At 38.9% G+C, this 20475-nt stretch overlaps 1 protein-coding gene across 1 annotated transcript in view; it reads left to right on the plus strand.

Annotated features, from left to right (window-relative positions):
- Positions 1-20475, plus strand: part of RAB11FIP2 (RAB11 family interacting protein 2) — a 37680-nt gene that overhangs the window by 8079 nt on the left and 9126 nt on the right. The gene's annotated exons all lie outside the window — the stretch shown is intronic.

A 20475-nucleotide genomic window follows, 5' to 3' on the forward strand; every position in this document is an offset into this window, starting at 1 on the left:
AAATGGCTATTTAGAGTAGTTTTTATTTGTGAATGTTTATTGGAATTCAGTGAACCTTGTGGGTACTCTAAATACATCAAAGAGTATCTGTAATGATGACTTATAGAAATAATCTATCATGATAAGGTTTAGATTTTCAAAATCTGTTCTCAGTTATGTAATAGTACTTTTCTAATTCCTTAGTACAGGTTGGAACCGTATGGTTTAAATAAAATGATAGATTTTACAGAAGTGAATGGTGGAATAGCTCATTAAGGAAACCTCAAGCAAAGAGTAAGATGAATTTATTGGAATCTTAAGCAGTCATCATGGAAGAGCATGGTAGACTGTTTGCCATGTAACATAGACATTCTTTCCCAAGGCAAGGACGTATGGTGTTCAGACCCCAGTGGGAAACCTGGCTCAGTAGCTCTGTGACCTCTCTCAACCTCAGCATCTCCATCTTTGAAATAAGGAAAATGATATCTACTTGACAGGATTGGGAGACGATAAATGATAAAGTACGTGGTACAAAGCCAGGCCCCAAATAGGGAACCCATAAACGGTGGTTGCTGTTTACATTGCCATGTCATACTTTGTTCAAGAACAGTGCTTTGTGTTGTCCTACTATAAACAGAAAATAGTACTAACAATTGCCCTTTTAGGCTTGTGATCTCCTGCCTGTCTTCTGATCTTCTAAAACGTGCATTTAGAGTTTTCCAGGGAAAGTCTGTGTTTCTTTTATCAATAAATGGGTATTTGCTGTGGCTTTAGAAAGTATTGTTCAGTTTTCTTTATAGACTGTACTCCAAAGAAATACGTTTTTATCATATGGTATTAATATTTTATTGAAGAGTCCATGGTTTTTTTATGCTATTCTCAAGCATTTCATTTTGATATTTTACATAGTGTACTTCACATATTGCGGTTAAGTCTTAAACTACAGAGGTAAATAGAAATGTATTTGCTTTTATCCCCTCTTTAACTGAACTTTTTTTGAAGAGGATTACTGTAAAGAACTGAGATAACTTAGAGATTGGATAATTTACATAATGTTAGTCAAAGAAAAGCAAGAAAAATGGGAAACAATAGGAAAATAATTTTTAAATTATGGCAGCATATGGAAAAATAGGTATCCTCAAATTTTTAATTGCCTTATACTTGGGCTTATTTACGTGGACTTAAAAATTAATGTTTTAAAAGTGAGTGTGGCATTTTGTGAAATTCAGGCTTTGTTTTGGGTTACTTCGATATTAATACTGTATCAAAATTAGAGCTGTTTCATGATATTTGTATAAAATGATTGCAAATATGTGAAAAACAATAGGTTTTTTAACTTTAAGAATTTCTCTTCTTCATATTCATGAGATGCCAGCTATAAGAACAGAAACATTTGTAGATTCCTGAGAAGTTACTCTTCCTTTTTGTGTCACAAACCATCTTTGTGATAAATGTAAAACATTTGCAATAAACGGGTAGGTCTAATTAATAGTATAAAAAAAGAAGGATTGAATATAAATAGATCTAGGAAGAGAGTGCAGTTCAAATTCTTGGAAAGCAACTTTGTCTCGAGTGGAATTGGGAAGGATATAGTCTAAGGTAGTTTGGTCTATTCATATTTATCCTCCCAGTATCATTCCTCAGTTATATGGGACATTTTAGATTTCTCACCTTAACATCTAAACCAAATGCACTTTTGAAGCTATAGACTCACATCACTAGGACACATGCTGTGAATTATTTTCTTCTGTAGTGCTAAATAGATCCATTTACAGAGTCTCCTGGACTCTTTTTTTTTTTTTAAATTTATTTTCATTAATTTATTTTTTTGGCTGTGTTGGGTCTTCGTTGTTGCACGTGGGCTTTCTCTAGTTGCGGCGAGAGGGGGCTGTTCTTTGTTGCAGTGCGTGGGCTTCTCATTGCAGTAGCTTCTCTTGTCGTGGAGGCCCGCGAGCTTCAGTAGTTGTGACACGTGGGCTCAGTAGTTGTGGCTCACGGGCTCTAGAGTGCAGGCTCCGTAGTTGTGGTGCACGGGCTTAGTTGCTCCACAGAATGTGGGATCTTCTCGGACCAGGGCTTGAACTCGTGTCCCCTGCATTGGCAGGTGGATTCTTAACCACTTGCGCTACCAGGGAAGTCCTCTCTTGGACACTTGTGACTGATGTTTTCTTTTTTCTTTTTTTTTTTTTTTTGCGGTACTCGGGCCTCTCACTGTTGTGGCCTCTTCCGTTGCGGAGCACAGGCTTCGGACGTGCAGGCTCAGCAGCCATGGCTTACGGGTCTAGCCGCTCCGGGGCATGTGGGATCTTCCTGGACCGGGGCACGAACCCATGTCCCCTGCATCGGCAGGTGGACTCTCAACCACTGTGCCACCAGGGAAGCCCGACTGATGTTTTTGAGAATGCTGAACAAAGTGAAGGGTAAAATATGTAGCTGTGGAACTGGATTTTGTTCTTTAGTGAGCTGTCTCCGCTATGATTGCAGGTACACAGGAACCATATTATTACCCTCTGGGTGAATAATGTGTATGATTACAACCGTAGAATTTTCTTTATGCCAAAAAAATTTTAAATACTAAGGAACGCTTTCTTGAAAGTTAGTTTTTATTTCTTTGTAAGTAAAGTCCACCTGAAGAAATCACCTCGTAATCACAAAAATTACTGCATTTTGGTTCTGTTCTTGGAATAGATCCCATAGTCTTACATAAAACTGAGAGAGGAAATGAGTTAGGCTTTTTGTTGGGTTACTTCTACAAAGAGCAGGGCTCTTTGAAACACCTTTCCCTGCAGTTACTAATTCTCAGTCTCTTTCCTCTCACCTACCCCCACTTCTTTGAAGCCTCTCTTACTCTTGTAGGAAGAGGTAGCTGTTCCTTGTGCTGCAGCACGTTCTTACCTAATCTTCCTTTCTGTGGGCATCTCGTTGTTCACTAATATGACCAGCCACTTTTTTTCCCTCTCACCTCCATGAACAGCATGAGGGCAGGGCCTGCATTTCATTCATCTTTCAACCCTTCATCTCCAGCATGATGGGAAGTAGCTGGTATTGGAAAGCATTTTTTGATTAAATGAACACGGTATAGCAGATGGATTTCCTAAAATGCTACTTTCATTCTCTCATTCCCTTAGTCTCCTGCTTCCAGCTCAGTGTGGGCTAATAACACTGGGACACCTGCTAACACCAACAACAGATCCATAAAGGCAGGTGTGTGCATTTTTATATACAACTAAACATGATTAGAAATCTAAGTGAGTTTTAAGGGACTACCAAAATTTAATATTCATATCCTAATTTACATATTTCTGGAGTTTGTTAAGAACTCTGTATTAATTAGGTTAGGTTATCAGCTGCAATAAACAACCTCAGATCTCATTGGTTTGTTCCAGTAAAAGTTTATTTTTCCTTGTTGTCACAATTGAATTCTCTGGGACGGGGCTGGAAGAAGTGGCTGCTTTGTTCCATGCTATTGTTCAGCCCAACACAGTTGCTCAGGAACCAGGCTCCTTCCTTCTTGTGATGCCACCCTTTAACACCCATCCTCCAAGGCCGTGCAGCAGGGAGAGGGAGTGGAGGATCACATGTGGGACGTCTTTATGTGCCAGGCCTGGCAGTGGTACCCATTACTTCCACATGTGTCCCATTGGGCAGCGCTCAGTCATGTCCCGACCTGAGTGCAGCCAGTTAAGGAACATGGTTTAGCTGTGGACCCAGAGAACACTGAATTGGGTGTGGTGAGTGTCCCGTATTGTGTGTGTCCTGGATGCCAGTTCTAAGAAGTGTGGACACTGTCTAACACTTGGCATGCTGTAAAAGTCCTACTACACATGTATGTGAAAGGGTAGCTGGGATTATAGTTTTCAGGAAAATGTTTTCTTAATTTACTATTGGTATTGAGTTGTTTGTATTTTAAAATTGCTCTTCCTCTTGCTTTTTAATTACAAATCACAGGTAGTTTAGCAGAATCAGTATCAACTAATTTGTTATGTGGTTAACCCTACAATTTGTAAAATAATGATTTTTTGCATCAGCAGTAATTAACTTTCCAAAAACAAATATTCCTGAATGTTTGTTATACCATTTTCAATAATTTGTTCACAACCAGTTCTTCTTTAATACTGGGTTATTTTCCCTCTGGAAAGTGGAAATAGGTGGGTATGTTCACCAAGCCAGATTTCCCTTTTTTTTACAGAGATGGAGCTAGACCGTTCACTTAGGTGGGGACATGTGACCAAGTTCTGGCTTATTGAAGACTTAGTGGAAGAGATGTATGGTGGGCCCTCCATATCCCCAGGTTCTGCATTCGTGGAATCAATCTCGGGTCGAAAATATTTGGGGGAAAAAATTCTAGAAAGTTCCAAAAAGTAAAACTTGAATTTGCTGCATGCTGGCAGCTACTTACATAGCATTTACATTGTATTTACAGTATTCACATAGCACTTACATTGTATTGGGTGTTGTTAGTAATCTAGAGGTGACTTAAAGTATATGGGAAGGATGTGTGTAGGTTACATGCAAATACTATGGCATTTTATGTAAGAGACTTGAGCATCCAGAGAGTTGAGTAATCTCCTGGCGTCCTAGAACCAATACCCCACAGATACCAAGGGATGACTGTATACCAGTTTCAGGTCTAGTCCCATGAAAACCTCCTATACAGTCCTCCATATTGCCTGTCTTCCTCCATACCCTAGGCTGAAGGTTGCCAAATCTGGCTTGCTGCCTGTTTTCGCAAGTAAGGTTTTCTAGGAGTGCAGTTCGCCCATTTGTTTATGGCTGCTTTTGTGCTATAATGGTAGAGTTGAGTAGTTATGACAGAGACTGTATGACCTGCAAAGCCAAAAATATTTATTATTTGACCTTTTATAGAGATAGTTTGCTGAACCCTGTACTAGCTGGGTGGGGGTCTTTAAGAAGGGCAGAGCCATAAGATAGGGACAACCTGGGTCCCTGAATGCATTTGGAAGGCCACCTGATAAACAAGAATAATTGTTGAACCTTGTCTTGAATGATAAATTTTCAGAATGTTGTTACTGTGATTTTTGCATTTATTTATTATAGCACGTAGCATCATTATTATTTATCATTTACGGCACAGAGGCCATAGTGCCTCTTGTTCTTTTTAAGAAAGCTTAATTCAGAACCCTTTCAGAACCACTGGTGTGCAACACCAAATCCAAACTCTTGTTCCTAATTTTCAGGGATTATTGTATTTTAGGCTTTTCTTAACTACCCAACTTTTCTTTTACAATTCCTCACCTTTCTGTGCCAGGTGAGTTCATTTCCTTACTGCACCTCTCTACCCTGCGGTCCCTGTGAGCTTGGCCAGCTCTGTTCCTGGGCTCAGCTGTGGAATGCAGTCTTCACTCATCTCTGAGTATCCTAAGCCTAGCTATCCTTGATGTTGAAAACTCTTTAATCCTATTTTGATTGATAACATAGTGTTCCCTTCTGTGGAATTCTGCTGATATAGAACATAATTGCTGTGCGATGTCCATTGTGTCTCAGTTTTAGTTGTCCCAACTAACCTGCATCAACTGCTGAACAGTTGTGCCGAATCTTCTTTTGTGGGTGCCTGCAGCACCTAGATCACTGCATGTCATCAGTGCTAGAATCTTCAGTGAGTAGGCCCTGAAATAAAAGTCAGCATTTAAAGAAAAAAAACTTCCTGCTGATTCTCAGGCTTAAAAATTGTTGATCTAAGTTATATCATCTGTTTCATAAAAGTTCAGTAAGTACTTATTTATGAATAGGAATCAGGAGTCGTGCTGGTAAAGTCATAGTTGAATGGACAGTTTAGTCATATTAGCTTTGTCTACAGGGCCCCAACTAAGTAAAGGGATCAGTGAGGAGATCGGCTTGACTAAAACGGGGGTGTGGAGAAGAGTATGAATTTGGTTGAATGGCTAAGAAACATCTAAATTTACTTACGCGTTGAAGACCAGGCAGAAATGTCTGACTGTTAAATATTTATGGCATCTGTGGATGGGTTGTTTTTCAGGATTCAGGTAACACCAAGGCATCAGTAGTGATGAACAACATTTAAAAAATATGCTTGTGTTTGTATGCTACCTGTAATAAATTGAAGAGACTACATTTGTGAGGTATAGTCTTCTGAGGTTCCAGTTTAGGACTGAAGAATACCTCCTGGTTAATTAAGAGAGTCCATTAATATAAGGAGAAAATTTGTGGTGTATGTCTTATTCTGAAATTAAAAAAAATATAGTCAGTAATATAAGCATACTCTGTAGGATGAGTTAATGTTGTTTGATGTTAGAGGTAGCTCATCAGAGAGCAAGACCTTACGGGAGATATTTTTACCAGAGAATTTTGTTTTGGGAACATCCTTCTATTTATGACCTGCACAAAGAACACACTTTCCCTTCATTATTTTCTGCCTTGTTGTAGTTGTGAATATACCATGTAGCAAACTCTTAGTTGTGCTAGGAGAACTTAATGGTATGTTGTATAATAACATGCCTAGTATCACTGATTTTATTAGAGCATGTATGCATATATTTCCTTTTGCAGTATTTGCTGTGGAAGAACCTGTCTACTTCTTTGCTCTGAACTTAGGCCAAAGAGGTATTTTTTAGGGTAGTACATAAATAGTGTCTGAGATGACGATCTCATATTTATCACTAATATTTTATAATTTTGCATGATAGTATGCCTTTTCCTTTCCGGATCAGGTTAACCTACTTCTCTTTTCCCTTCCTCCGTCCCTGCTTTCTTTAATCAATTCCGGTGATGATTGTACCATACCTTTCTTAAAAGCTGCAAAAAAGTTAGTTATCTAGAATGTATATTTAAATGTGTCTCTAATTTTCTCAAATCAAAAATCACCATAGGCTTTTAAGCATGTAACCATTATTATGAAGTTGTATAATATGTCCATAAAAAAGACTTTACTGTAGACTTATATTTTTATTTTAAAAAGTTATAGTAAACAGATGATCCTAAAGAAGAGACCTATAGTCATAGTTTTAAAACCTTCATTTTTATAATGCTCCTTATGGACATTTTTTTTTCCTGTATAAGTTTAAAGCTCAGTCTTTGGCTTAATAAACCTTATCCTGCATAAGGTTTACTTTAATAGCAATATTTATTTTTTATCCTTATTTGTCTAATATTAAAGATAATCTCCCTGTTATTCATAGCAGCCTATAAATCTTTTACACAGCTGAAAATTTGTAGCTTCATTTATGAGACAGAAAACAAAAACTTGACATGAATTTTGGAGCCATTAATCCATTAGTGCCCAGGGATTTACAGAATGTGTCTAATGAAACAATGACTAGGAGCATGAAATATGCGATGTGATTCGTTCCCTTAACACTAACTAGAACTTTTATGCTTAACTCCCCAGATACTACTTGAAACTTTTTTACCCTTTGTCATCCTAATACTCATTATAATAGCTTTCATTAATTGGTACATCTCCCCATGGGTTAATTTGCAGACACCAACCATGCCATCCTTTTGCTAACTTACTAATGCAAATTGATATTTATAGACTTCAAAATTGAAAACAATAAAAGCTCTAACAAAAAGACAGACTTTGCTAAGTTATTATCATTATTATTATTTTGAGCTGAGAGATTGAGATACACAGAGAATCTGAGAGAAGAAAACAAGCCAAAAAAATCCACAAAAACTACTGTAGGCTAATAAACTGATGTGAAAATTTCTCAATTTACAGCACTTGACAGGTGCTAAAAGAAAAGCATCTTTAATTTTAATGTGTTGTTAGGACCTCTTTAGAGAGACTGTACAAGTTATTAACAAGGTCCTCTGAGACAGGAGACGGGTAATTAACAAGACCTATGGAGATATAGTTTAGGTAATTAACGAGCTCTTAGGCACTGGACACAGGATAACACATAGCCAGTCCAATAGTTAAAGAGAACAGGTTGTTATGATCAAATACAAGTTGTAGTATGTAAGTCTTCTTGAAGTTTCTGATAGGAGAGTATTAAGATTATATTCCAATGACCTTAGTGCACTAATTTTTGTAAATCATATATAAATTTTTTGCTTTAAGATAGAATTTGAGAGGATTATTTGCAAAATCAACAAGCAGAGAAGCTTGTTACATGTAGATTAATAATCTTCGTTAATTTCCATTAATGAACATGTATATTTTAAGAGCAATACATTGGTGAGACATAAATTACGTGATTCTAAATTTAGACTTTTTTACTTTTTACCTGTGGCCTCTTGGCTAAAATTGTCTATTCCAAATTGGCAGTCTACTTTCCTTGTCCAGTTTAAGACTGTCAGGATCTAGGGCAGAGAGAAGACTGTCCTTCCTCAGTTTGTTTTTTACATAATATGCAAAGGCCCCTCAAGTCATGATCTTATGGTACCTTTAAGTCTGAGACTCGAGAGTCCCAATTTCAGATACTTGGTCTAATCATTTCCAGTGTAAATTTGAAATTGTTGGAGTATGAATCGAGTTCTGGTTCAGAAAACTCCCAGTCAGCAAACCTTTATTATAAACATGTTATACTCTGAAGATTAAGAATATGAAGAAAGCCCTGCAGGTCTGATTCATTCCATTGCTTCCGACGTGTGGCTGCTCCAGGCCATCAGTATGACTTTTTCCGAATTTCAGATCTGATAATCAAATGATATTTTCATTTTTATTATTTTTGGATGAACAGCAGTACTTTAATAAGATAGAGCAATACTTGCTATAGACAAGGACAGCAGAGGTTATTAAGATATAAATCCTGCTCTTAGAGCTCATAAAAGCAGTCATGTAAATATTAGGTCTGAATTCCATGCTCAGGACTGGATATTGTATAGGCGTTGGGGTACTTTGAAAGACTTTTCAGTTGGGTTGTGATATGATCAGAGTAATATCTTAGATAACTCTGTAGCATGGTGGGGGGGTCTGCTGGGGCCAGGAGTGGGAACAGGGAGGAGGCTTTGGGGCAAGAGAACAAGTTGGGAAGTTGCCGTGATTGTTGAGGTGAGAGTTGATGGAGGTCACTTGACAGTAAGGATGGAGAAGAAGGGAGCCTCTCTGAGATACATTTCTGGGCTAATATAGATGGGATTTAACCATTCTGCTTGTGTGTGTGTGTGTGTGTGTGTGTGTGTGTGTGTGTGTGTGTGTGTGTGGAGGGGAGGGATGGTGGGGGACTAGTAAAGGAGAAAAAACAAGGAGGACTATTCCAATGATGTGTCTTCAATCGGTGTCTTCAATTTGATGAATCACAGTACTGTAAAAACTGTATTACAGCAATGTCAGGTCTGTAGTCTTGAATCAAACTTGGCATTTCAGTCTTGATGGAGAGGGCTACGTTTTTTTGTGTTTTTAATGAGGTGCTGTCTTGTTTATTTTAGAATTTTGTTTTTAGAGAATAGGAATTATGTGTTTTGAGTTATTCGAGACAAGCAAGTTAGTATCAACATAATAACAGTTCTTGAGAATTTGTTTTTGGAAGCTGGAAAATATTTTGGCTTCTTTGAACACAAGAATGTGTTCTGTAACTGCTTGTGGACTTAATGCATTTAAAATGTGTTCACCTTAACACTGTAATTACTCCATGTATTTCTCTCCAGTGGCTTTTGGCTTTACCAAACCTTGCCCCCTTTTGTTAGCTTTTCACTCAGAGAATAACTTCTTTCTTTTATACTTTTCCCTTACTTCTGTATACCACTTTTCCAGGCCTCCTGCTTCTATATTTAGAACATTTCCTTTTTGACTACTGTGACCATATCACCTGTGGTTACCTTTTTTCATAGCAGTAAAGCTTTAATTTTTAAAATACGGGTGCTGTTTCTATATATTTAATATATGGTGGCAGTGTTACCTGATTATTTGATGTGTTCAATATAATTCAGTATTATTATATGACAGATAATAATTATAATGTAAATGTGTAAGAACATAAATATTAAACTACAGTATTATGTAACTATTTTGAATATATTTATACATCAAGTAAAAATGTTTTATGTATTTTATATATTTATTTTAAGCTTACATATCTTTTTGACAAAAGTGCTACTACTACTTCAATAGCAATTACATGGATCACCTTGTCCAGGATAAAACTTAATTCAAATTGCCAATTTTAAAAATTATTTTCACAAACATGTCTGTAGAACTCTACTGGGGCTAGGGGTTGGATGGGTTGAAGATAAGATTCATAGGTTACTAGTAGCCTCATAAACTAGGGAGAGGGATGTGTAAGCAGTGACCTGTAATCCAGGCAGAGTGAACTGTGTTGAACACAGCATTTGCTGCGGGAAGGGAGAGGAACAGCTTGCTAGAAATCAGGAAATGCTTCTTCAAGGAAGAGGCCTTTGAACTTTTGTTCCTGACCATTGAACATGATTTTTTACGTTGGGGAATGAGCAGATAGACAATTGTTTTAGTAAATAGCAAGAAAGCTTATTTTAAAAATTATGAGATGTGTTTGGAAGGAATGTTTTATAAATTGTGACTGTGTACTATTATATCATTAGTTGTCTGCTAACTACTTAATTTTACCATTGCTTTTCTAGTTGGAACTATAGTCTTTGTCTGTCCTTCCCTGCCTGGTAGGTTCCTGAGGAAGTATGTTTGTTACTTTAGGCTACCAGGAGCCAATTAGTGAGTGCCCTGCAGCAGCTCTGCATTAAGTATAACAACCTCTTTGTTATGGAGCCTGGTGTGGGAATGGGGGTATTCAGGTTAATCACATATTTTGTTTACTTGAGGTGTACCATATATTGTTTCATGTAGATTTTTTCACTTTAAAAGAAATTAAATGCCCCAAATAAATTTAAAATGGAAATCATACCAAACATAATTTAATATTTGATTCAGAAGGTATATTTGATTAACTACTTCTACCGGAGGACTTTTCAGTGTTACATGAAAGTATAAATATAGTAATAGCATATCTAAATACAGTAATAGTAGAATATCCTAAAGCGAGTACAGGATAGGTTTAAGAATTCAGGTTTAGGACTCAGGTCTGGATTTGAGTCTTTGGAATAGCTATATGAACTTACTTAGCCTTTCTAAGCCTCATTGTAAAATGGAATAACAACCTTGCTGTGTTGTGGAAGAGATTAAATGATGTAAGGCACATAAAGTGCTGAAGGTAGGTTTGCCACATGGTAAACCTGGAAATGGTAGCTCTTGCTATGATCTTATTACAAAGCATCTACAGAATCTGTAACAATTGGTTTAAATAAGTTAAATGAAATTATTTACAAGTAACAATAGATTCTCAACTTTAAAAACCGTAAATAAAAGAAGTTAGGAGCTCATGTTTTTCACTGACTGATAAAGGACATACATTTGGTAGAAAACAATAAACTGGATAAAAGTTTTTTTCAAGATGTATGTTCAGTAATAATCTTTGATGAAATAAACTAAACCACATTGAAATTAAGTAAAAGTATTCCCTGTATTAAGTAGAAATTTTATTTTATGACTTTCAAGGCAAAGGTATTCTAATCAGTATTGCTATAAAATCCTGTGTCCAGAAATTATCGCATAGCACTAATAAGGACAGTGCAGGGTAAATATCTAAGCTGTGGCTTTACCTTAAAGGATGATGAGGTTTTCATAAACTCACAAGACTGAGTTCAAATTAAATTGTTCAAAGCTATCATAGTAAGAAAGATAAATGCCGCTTACCAAAACTCCTCAGAGATCCCTTTGGGAAGAGGGTCCCTGCCTTAGGAAATTCACACAGGTGGTAGTATATCCCTTCTAACCAAGGTTTAGAAGTTGGCTCTTTCATTTCTTTGTCAGCGAAAGTACACTCTTTTGTCTTTGTTTTTTTTTTGTATTTGTTTTTGCGGTACGCGGGCCTCTCACTGCTGTGGCCTCTCCCGTTGCGGAGCACAGGCTCCGGACGCGCAGGCTCAGCGGCCATGGCTCACGGGCCCAGCCGCTCGGCGGCATGTGGGATCTTCCCGGACCGGGGCATGAACCCGTGTCCCCTGCATCGGCAGGCGGACTCTCAACCACTGCGCCACCAGGGAAGCCCTTGTCTTTGTTCTTTAACCAAAAGTATAAGATTCTACTCGAGCAGTCTCCGAGCTCAGCGTTCTGAGAGATAGTATAATGTATAATTTCCAGTAAAATCATTATACTTATATTTTTTGGGGAGGGGGCTGGAGAGTGTATCTTAACACAAAACAGTAAATTCTTTTCTAGCAAAATTTTATTAATTTCGTAGCCCTGTGAAACCAGCTCTTACTTGCCAAGAATGTTTTAAGGCTGGGCTTTTCAGCCTAGGGTGTAGCATGGCCAGAAATCCCCCAGTCACCCCAGCAGCTCTGCTTCCAAGGAGGATACACAGGAGTTTGGGGTTTGTGTCACCAAATGGAGGGTCCCCAGGAAGTCTGGCTGCCTTGAGTACCTCTCCTTGAAGGGTCTGCAGAGATGACAGGTTAAGGAAGCAGTTGCTTTCTGGCCAGGGGCCTCATTGCAGGGTGTTCTTGAACATTGGAGGCCTTCCTGGTGACCAGAGGGCACCAAGGCTTCTTTTCCAGAACTTGGCTTTGTCCTGAGTACAGAGCCAGCTTGTGGTACTTTTGGCCAAGGGTGTTGTGAGCCAACTTGCTTCGCCCTCCACCTTCCTGGAAGAGTTACCTCTGCCCAGGTTGTCCTCAACCTCTCCTCATAGGAAAAGGCTGATCAGGGATGCTGGGTTGGCCTTGATCGCAGACAGAGCCTGTGCTCTGTCAGGCCCTGTCAAGGGCCCTGGTGCCTTGTTCTCATCGCTTCTGTCCAGTTTCACTGTTTGGCTTCCAAAGTAAACAGAACAACTTGCTTTCCACTCCCCTGTACCCTCAGATAGACTCTAGTGGATATATGGCAGACAGTGGACCAGGGTCTACTCAGAGCAACAGGATAATCACAACACAATTTCCCAGAGTGACAAGGTTCCTAAAGATTTAAGGAGAAAAGATTCTTTTTCTATTAAGAGAAGCACAGTTATGATAGGGAGTAAAACGTAAAAATCTACCTGAATTTTTAAGTTAAATTTTGAGATGTCGAGGCAATTTTATGCTTGTCAGATTTATTCTCATGGATCAGGGGTACTAAAGAGAACAAAGTTTGAGAAGCTTAGTTGTAAAGAAATGGAGAATTTTTGGAATTCATACAGATTATGTTTGGAAATTTGTGAATTGTTTGATTGACTGTATTTTAAATAATCATTTCTTTTCTTCACCAGGAGAAAATAGTAAGCTAAACTTGATTGAACGTGATATTCTTGATGGAACATGCCTTAATTTCATGGATATCTTTCAGTCTTCAAGTTTTAGGACTTCTTCAACAGTATCGTCATTACCGTTTCATGATGGAAAACCAGTTAGGTCTGAATTTGCTGTCCATGATCTTTGGTGTCACTGACCACAATTTCCTAATTGTCTTGCCTACCAGATCTCATAAAAGATATCCTGTGAGAGTAATAATAAGTAAATTACTGTTAATCCCCATAGACATTTATAAATTAGGTTCTGTTTTGCCATCGCAGTATTAGTGTGCGTGCCCAGTCCCAAGAGAGATAATGGAGTATTTTAATCTCTAATAGCATTAATTTGATTTGGTACTCACTCCCCCGCCCCGCAAAAAAAAAACAGAAAGGAAGAAAAGCAGTATTGAGTTGCACTGTGGCTCTTAAGCCCTATTTGCATGTGTAATAGACATAATTGAAATGTGCTAAAGGTTGAGTTTACTAGTGGAAACTCTCTTTGGACACTTCATTTTTTAGGGCTTTTATAAAAGGAATCATTAAGAACATTTCTTTAAACTCCTTTAACATTGAACCTCTATGGAATAAATGTTTTCCGGATTTACCAGAAAATTGTCAGTTGAATCTGTATTGTGGTCAAATACCTAAACTGGTAGACTTGGTTGGTAAACTGGATAAACTGGCTAGTTGAATGGATTATATTAGAAGTCACCAATTTGAAACTTATTTCAATTCATATTGGCAGTTTTAAGTATCAGCAATTCTTTCTGTCTTAAAAAGGATGGAAAAATATTCCATTAATGTGCTGTCAGGGCTAGATAAAAGTGATCTTTGTTATTCAGAAAAATGATATCCTCTGGTCTTTGGGGACTTGATACCTTGTTGTCGAAACCTGTATTGACCTACTATTGATTTAGTCAGTCAACTATTAGCCCAATTTTTATTAAGCACTGGCTGTTAATTTATTCAGCATACATTTGTTAAGCATCCGCCATCCCCTAGGTACTATGTCAGATGCTAGGGCTGAAAAGATTGAGATATCGTTCCTTCCTTTAAGCAGTTTGTAGTAGAAAGAGGTGGGGAGGCCAGGGATTAGGATAGATACCCAAAATGCAAACTTAAAAAAAAAATCATTTTTAGAGCAGTTTGAAATCACAGCAGAATTGAGCGGAAGGTATGAGATTTCCCATATACATCTTACCTGCACACACATAGCCTCTCCCATTAGCAACCTTCCCCACGAGAGTGGTACATTTGCTAAAACTGATGGACCTACGTTGACACGTCATAATTATACGTAGTCCATAGTTTACATTAGGGTTCACTCTTGGTGTGGTATATTCTGTGGCTTTTGACAAATGTATTAATATAATGGTGTGCGTTCATCTTTATAGTATCATACAGAGTATTTCTACTGCCCTAAAAATCTTTTGTGCTCTGCCTATTGACTGGTCCCTCCCCGCAAACCCTTGGAAACTGCTGATGTTTTTACTGTCTCCATAGTTTTTGCCTTTTCCAGAATGTCATATAGTTGGAATCATACAGTCTGTAGCCTTTTCAGATTGGCTTCTTTCACTAAGTAATATGCATTAAAGGTTCCTCCATGTCTTTTCATGGTTTGAGAGTTCATTCTTTTTTTAAGCACTGGATAATATTCCATTGTCTGGATGTACTAGTTTATCCATTTACCTGCTGAAGGACATCTTGGGTGCTTGCAAGTTTGGGCAGTTATGAATAAAGCTTCTATAAACATTTGTGTGTAGGTTTTTGTGTGGACACACATTTCAACTCCTTTGGGTAAATACCATGGAGTGCAATGGCTGGGTAAATACCATGAAGTGCAATGGCTGGATCTTATGGTACAAGTTCCTGTTGCTCCATATCTTTGTCAGCATTAGGTGGTGTCAGTGTTGCGGATTTTGGCCATGGCAGTAGGTGTGTGGTGGTATCTCGTTTTAATTTGCTTTTCCTGGATATCATATGATATGGAACACCTTTTTATGCCTATTGCCATCTGTGTATCTTTGTATCTGTTGGGATCTTTGGCCCATTTTTAAATTGGATTTTTTTTTCTTACTGTTTACTTTTAAGAGTTCTTTGTATATTTGGGTAACAGTCCTTTATCAGATATGTCTTTTTCATATATCTTCTCCCAGTCTTTTCATTCTATTTAACAGTGTTTTTCGCACAGCAGAAATTTTTAATTTTAATGAAGTCCAGCTTATAAATTCTTTGTTTCGTGGATCCTGCCTTTGGTGTTGTATCTAAAAAATTATTACCATACCCAAGATCATCTACATTTTCTCTGTGTTATCTTCTAGGAGTTTTATAGTTTTGTGCTTTACATTTGGGTCTGTGATCAATTTTGAGTTGATTTTTATGTAAGGTCTGTATTTAGGTTCATATATCTGAAATTGGAATAGCACTTCGTCATACAAAACATTCATTTTAACTCTCTTTTAATCCTAATTCTTTGAAATAGGTGGTGAAATGTCTATTTCTTGATTAAAAATAAAATATGAAATTTAGAGCACTTTAATAGGTTGTACCTGGGTACTGGGTGGTGGGCAATAGGTTTGGAAAGATAAGTATAGTCAAGCCCAATAGGCTTTGAAAGCCAGGCCAAGAAATTTTGTTATTGTTCCAGAGGAAGGTGGAGGCCAGAAGTTTTTTATTTTTGCGTTACGCGGGCCTCTCACTGTTGTGGCCTCTCCTGTTGCGGAGCACAGGCTCCGGATGCGCAGGCTCAGCGGCCATGGCTCACGGGCCTAGCCGCTCCACGGCATGTGGGATCTTCCCGGACCGGGGCACGAACTCGTGTCCCCTGCATCGGCAGGCGGACTCTCAACCACTGCGCCACCAGGGAAGCCCCAGAAGTTTTTTGACAGAAGAATAATGAGGTTAGACTTTAGCTTTAGAATGTCCTACCCAGCCATGTTGCATAGGCTGGATGGGACAAAGGAGGAGTGACAGAGACTGAGAGGAGGCTATTACAGCAGTCTGGGCTGTTATAGTCTAGGTGGTCATGTGGTCTTGTGAGCAGAAAGGTAGCTGTGAAAGTGAGTAGTGAGGAAACAATGAGAGATCCATGTCCAGAAGCTGAATGGGGAGAATTTGGCAGCTTATTGATGAGGCATACAAGCTGGAGGCTGGAGGCTGGAGTCAGGGGTGCCTCTGAGGCTTCACCTTTGGTGATCAGGAGACTGGTTGTACCAGAAGGAAGAAACAGACAGAACTGATAGAAAAGTCAAGATGATGATTGGTTTGGGAGAACTTTGAGACAAGTTAAGTGCAGGTAAGATATCCATTCTGAGACTTTAAACAGACATTTGTAAAGGCGGTATTGCAAAGGATAAAGTGATTGTGGTTGAAGATCAAAGATTTAGCAATCATCCGTCCATATAATGGTGGCAGTTGAAGTAGTGATTTCCAAGGTAGAGTGGAAAAAGAGGTTTGAAAACAGAACGTTAAGAAATAGCTAGTGTTGGGGCTTCCCTGGTGGAGCAGTGGTTGAGAGTCCGCCTACCGATGCAGGGGACACGGGTTCGTGCCCCGGTCCGGGAAGATCCCACATGCCGTGGAGCGGCTAGGCCCGTGAGCCATGGCCGCTGAGCCTGCGCGTCCGGAGCCTGTGCTCCGCAATGGGAGAGGCCACAAGAGTGAGAGGCCCGCATACCGCAAAAAAAAAGATTAAAAGAAATAGCTAGTGTTTCCCACCTAGGGTGAAACGGGGAAGAAGATAGGTAATCAGAAACATAGGAGAAAATTTAGACCACCACTTATCACAGAGGGGAAGAGTCTCAGAAAGAACAGTCATCAGAGGGAGCTGAGAGGTTAAAGAGAATGAGGCTGTTACCTTAAGTAAAAATCGTTTGTTGGCCGTGAGTATAGGTTGTGGGGGGATGTGTTTCAGGTTATAAAAGGTGAGGCAGTGAAGTAATGGAGACAGCAGGAGTTACTTGTGAGGGACCTGGGAGGGATTAGAGATTGGCAAAATAAAAGTGGTGGAACATCTGAGGGGTAATGGACTATAAGTATGCTCTGGTGAGACGGGTGAGGAAATACAAACAGGTTAGGAAACAATTGGGATGACAGTGGGGGTCCACAGAGCAGGTCTGAAGGGGTGACGGAGTGGGAGAATCGGAAGGTGAGATGGATCAGATGGAATTTCAGTGGGATGAGATCCTTCTGTGAGTGATCGCATCCCACCTTATTGATTGAGAGAAACTCCGTTTGTGAAAATGTGTTATAAATTGTAAGGCAGTGTATAAATGTGCAGTGGGACTATTCACATCCCAGTCACTTCAGTTATACCATTTCAGAAGTGCAGTTTTTCTTTGGCTTCCTTTCTTTCTCTCCTATTTTAAATTATTAAGTGAATAGTTTTTGGCATTTATTATATATTCTTGTATCAGTTAAAGTCCTAGCAGGAAACAAATGACACACTCAAAACGAGTAATTGAAGAAAGTTTAGTGAAGATATCATTTATAGAGGGGTGGCTAGGGTTAGGACACCAAGGAAGGGATAGTAGAGCACTAGGGACCAGCAGTATCTGGAAGGGACTGCCATGCTTAGGTGTGAACGAACAGCTGTGGCTGTCTGTACAGAAGCTACTGGTAAAGCTGCAGTGCAGCAGGGGGACTGAAGAGGTTGGTAGGATGGGGCTGGAATAAATACCCTGTCTCCCCTTCTTTCTGTCCTCCAGTCTCTCGTAGGTGCCTCCCAGTGGCAGAGCACAACTGGAAGCCAATGGGCAAGGGGACCCAGGCGATACCCTTTCCAGAGATCAGCCTTCTGGGGTGCAGGGAGGGGCAGAATGGAGCAGGAGAGGCAAACAGGAAACAATTCAATACCTGTTGCTTTTCAGCCTTCGTTCTGTCTCTTTAAGATTGTCTAAGTCTTGCACTTTTCGTAGTCATTCTGACTGGAAGAATCCTCAGGAAATTGTGTTGGCCTGCTTGAAACCAGCTGTCTCTGAGCTCATGGTTAAAGTCCAGTAATACCAGTCGTTGCTAGGCCGGTGTCATTACTCTCTGCCCTTGCTTCACTGTAAATGGTGTATTTTTCTTTTCTTCTTTTCAGACTCATTAAAGGTTTTGTATTATGTTATAGTTCTCAGTTTACGCCCCTCCCCCTCAACTACATTTGTCACCAAAGTGAAGCTCCAGGTCTCCAGAGCTCACTCTGCCAGCTAAACAAGAAGATCAGTAGGATACTCTCCTTTGAAAAGAATTCATGTCCGAAGTTCTTCTGTGATAAAGTTATACTTATTTCCTATACACCATAAGAAATTGAATGGTGTTTAAGAACGTTACTCCTCCACTCTGCTTTCCTCTCTTTGCCCCACCTCCCAGACAAGCAGGACACCTCCTGAGTTTTGCAAATAACTTGAATTGACTTATTAAATACAACATGAGTCAAGTTGTAGGCCAAAGTGGACTTAGCTTTATAATTCCAGCAGTAACAGGGCTTGGAAAGAGGTATCATGGAAGATGTAATAATAGTTGTTTTTAAATGCCTTGGAAAGAACTTCAGGTGTTGTTACGTGACTTCTCCTTGAAAGATTTAAAACCCTAGAGCCAGGAATTTACACAGTTTGCCTTGTCTTATACTGACAAGGCAGCTAGTTAATCAGTTTTAATAGATCTTTGTTCTTCTGTGGGCTTTTTTTTTGGTCATGACAGACTTTTTCACTGTTAATAGTCTCTTCCCTTTCTTAGGTATTCTTGCTCCAAAAGAGAGCAAAAAGAGCTTTAAAAAGAGAAAAGGAAGGACATAGAAGAAAACTCTGATCACTGACAAATGCTTTAGTGATTTCTGTAGTGGTCAGTTTTATCACTTTATAAATGTTGCTTTGCTTTTCTGGCTTATCTGTGGAAGACTAGTCCATAGCAGAAATTGAAGGACAGTTTCAAGTTTCACCAATTTACTTACTCAGTATTTATCCTAACTTCAAAGTAAATTAATGTGACGTTATTGAAGAGATACTAATGATACCTTGAAATACATTTGAGTACTGTTAATTTTAAAATTTCGAGTTTACCAGGAAAAATTCTTTAAAATTTGGAAATATCACAAGGTAAAAAATAAACTTTTATTAAACCTAAAGACTTCAGAATGTTAAGGTAAAGCATTTTATTAAATTATTTTTTAAAATATGAATTTAAAAATATTTTTATCAGTCTCAAAGTTACTTCAGAACCCCCTGCTGCCACCAAACGCTTTCAGTTCTGATTTTTCAAAGATTAATTTTTTTGAATTCTGAAGTTTAAATTTGTGTAGACTTTTTCAGTGTGAGCATGTCTAAGTTTATTTTTATACATGATTAAAAACACCATTTTCCTTAACCTGTCAACAACTCAGTTGAGCAGACTACATTATTCAGGATCTTGTCTGACATGAGGAAGCAGTCCGAAAAGAAGGACAGCACAGATTGGTGCCACACTTCGATAGAGACATTTTTCCCCAAGCTAATTCATCCAGTTCAGTTAACTTTTTTTCCCACTTAAGGACAGATCAAAAAAAGCAGCTGTGAATGACTGAGTTGGTCATGTATTTGACACGTCAGTTTGTGAATATAAAGCCGAACACAGGGGCGGGGTCCTGCCTTTAGATTCCAGACAATGGCCAGTACCAGAGCCCTGGCCTCAGAGCGCTGCACTGGGCTGCTGGAGAGTGTGGGCGAGCTTAGGTTACACTCAGGTACAATGGCAAAGAGCTGGGGCTCACTGTGCTCCATACCTCTTTCCCTTACAGTTGTGACCATTCTTGAGAATTCTCAGACACTTTGCAGGTTGTCACTGAGTTTCACTTTAGCCCCATAGGCTGAAGACGTTGGATAGTACATATGGTTAGGTTCGTGATTTTGATAAAATTTTTGTCCTAAATGTCTGTTCCTTCAAAACTCTTATTACAATTAATATAATACCAGCATTTCTATTTCTCAGTTCAATAATTTCTTCCTGAGACATATAATGAAATTTGTACAGTCATAATACTGTTTATTCTTCAAAGATGTGATAGGATAGATATGAAACATCTAAATAACATTTATGAAAGATTAAATTTGTCAAAAATGGCCTGTTGCTCTATGGATCAGCTCTAAGAGCCTCATCGTCTGCATGACAACCCTTCAGGGGCTCCTTCCCATCCTGCTGCCTGTGTGCCAGTCAGTCTGCTCCGTGTCCTGCAGTGGCACCGCTGTCGGGCAGCCCCAGACAGCATGTGTCTTCAGAGTCCTCTTTCTCTGGCCTGCCGAACCTAACCGTCATGTAATTTTAA

This window comes from Phocoena phocoena, chromosome 16, assembly GCF_963924675.1.
Source record: "Phocoena phocoena chromosome 16, mPhoPho1.1, whole genome shotgun sequence".
NCBI lineage: Eukaryota > Metazoa > Chordata > Mammalia > Artiodactyla > Phocoenidae > Phocoena > Phocoena phocoena.